This window comes from Athene noctua, chromosome 2 (assembly GCF_965140245.1).
Source record: "Athene noctua chromosome 2, bAthNoc1.hap1.1, whole genome shotgun sequence".
Taxonomy (NCBI): Eukaryota; Metazoa; Chordata; class Aves; order Strigiformes; family Strigidae; genus Athene; species Athene noctua.
In genome coordinates this window covers 26,906,907-26,909,426 of record NC_134038.1, presented here as the reverse complement: position 1 = coordinate 26,909,426, position 2,520 = coordinate 26,906,907, and positions in this window count along the sequence as shown.

Below are 2,520 nucleotides of genomic sequence, written 5' to 3'. Positions count from 1 at the left end.
CTCTGGAAAGGAGGCTGGGGGCAGCAGTCTGCTGCAGGGCGAGGGTAAAGGCTGGGTGAGAACTTTTGTCTGACTCCCAAAAGAGCTTGAACTGATGGAGGAACCAGAGCAAGACTGGACTAAATAAACACCCAGAAGGCTGGGGGTGAAGTCCTGGCAGGCAGGCAGGCAGAAGGAGGGTCAAGAAAATAATAATATTTTTTCTTTTCTTTTTTTTTTTTTTTTTTTAGGGTAGGACTAATGCATAGTGTAAGAAGCCCTAAGAAGCGCGTGGTGCTCCATCTGCAGCTGCATTACTTAGGTAATACCCATGCAACCATGAACATAACACATCCATTGAGTGCAGGGGACTTTGTTCAAGTGGGGTGGGGAAAGGGGTGCGGGTGGAATGAGGCAGTCAGGGTGCTGTGGGCCCTGGATATGCTCTGCTGCAGGCAGAGGTGCAGGCTGTCAGGGGTCATTGCAGCAGCAAGGGAAAATGTGCTCAGCCTCTAGAGATGCTCACCCAGGGCAGCTACTGGAGAGGGGGCACCCCGAGGTGGTTTCTTTCAGACCTTTCCTGTCACACATGAAGCACATTTGGTCTAGTAATACCTGCAGGAGGGTTGACCTCCAATACACTGAGACTACAAGTCTTCAAGACTGAAGATGTGGGCAAGACCCTAAGAAGGGGGGACTTTTTTGTTTGTCCTAGAAGCTCTGCTGTCCACCAGTCTAAGGGCAGCTGGGCAGAGGGCACAGTGAATTACCCCATGAGACACAAGAAATCATGGTAGTGCCTCTGTAGGCAGAGGAAAGGGATAAGGTCCTGCTATCAAACCAGCCATGAATGTAGATAAATAAGACAAGAATTTTTTGGACCCTCCTCCCAAAGAGAAAATATTGAAAAGAGGAGATGTGTTTGGGTAAAATTAGCAAACAGAAAGGCAGGTCAGGGTGACAGAGCAAAGTGGAACTTCTGCACATTTTCCCCATCTTCAGATAAAGACATATTGGCATACACAAATAGAGTGACTCCTGAACTTTGGCTCCTTTATTTATAAAACAATATACTAATCCCAATCCCTGGACACACTGACGTAACTGAATGTCATACTTTCCAGATATAATGGATTGCATTCCCATAATAAAATAAATACATTCCAGCAGTGAGCCCCACAGCAAATAACAAAACTTCAACAGCTGGGGAAGCTCGGGTAAGAGGTACAACAATTGGGTTGTGTCGCAGAAGCCCAAAAGCAGTTTCTGCTGGCAGCATTCTAGGAAAACCTATTATAATGCAATGCTACCAAAAAAGTGTTCTTTTCTTTCTAGTTCTGTGCTGCATGCAAAAGCTATTTAAAAAGTCCTGCATAAACAAGCATACACTTTTCCATATGACCTTTTCTTCAGTGTTTTCAAAAGTATATTGTCTTTTCAGTTTAATGCAATATTGGTCAGCTTTTATTTATAGCTTGAAAGAAAAGCCTCCCCCAAAGTGTCACTAAAATATGCCCTTCTATAGGCATGCTGTCAGGAGAAAGGCTTTCCTTCTGTGAGTGTCATCCTGGGCTCAAATACATTTTACTGAAAACAAGATACAAGTGCATCCAGCAATCATTGCATCTTGAATCAGCCAGACATGAAACACTCTGTCCCGAGAGCCTTTTTAAATCTGTATTATGCAAAAGTGAGGGTTAAATACAATAGATAACCAAGTAGTAATGATTTGGTCTCATGTATTCTCTTTTTTTTGTTTCATAAAATAAGCCGACACTAAAACCTTTAAAGAATATTTTTATTCTTATCTAATGTGTAGGGAGTAAGAACAATATTTGCAGCGGTATGATAAGACAGGACATTACACAATTCCACATAATTCAGAATGTATTTTTTAACTTAGAAACTGTAATGAAAGGCCATGGTGCTTCACAAACTGGTTATACTCTGTGGTTATAGAAAATGAAAAACTGTAATATCACATTGCTAGTGAATATTGCTAGCACAAATTCACCAGCATAATGTAAACAGGCATGACCCAGGACAGATTATAGATTGCAATAAGTTTGGGAGTTCCTTTGCTAAGAGTCAGGGGGATTCCTGCAACTTCATGGGACATCTTCAAATGTAGCACAGGACTTTAATCCCTATTCTGCTATTCGGTAACTTACTGAGATGAAAAGAGCCAAAGATGTGCAAGTAGATAAAATATGGTCCTCTGGAAAGTCCATATTTTCTTCAGCTGCCAAAGAAGGCTGGTCCCATGTATTGATCCTTGCAGGAGCTCAGCATTTGGTGTCGTCATGAGTTAACATTTCAGTCAAAGTTGACATTCTTATTAATGGCTGCTGCTGAAGTGCAGGTATGTTTTTCATTTTGTAACTGAATAATATTACCTGCAAAAGTGAAGACAAAGCCCTGGAAGCCTGATTTTGCATGTTTGTATCCTCAGTTTGTGAGGCCCACTTCTGAGCTTTGGGAGCTGCAAAGCTCACTCCTTCCCAACCCAAAGGGCATTTTTGTCTCTTAATGAAACAGTCA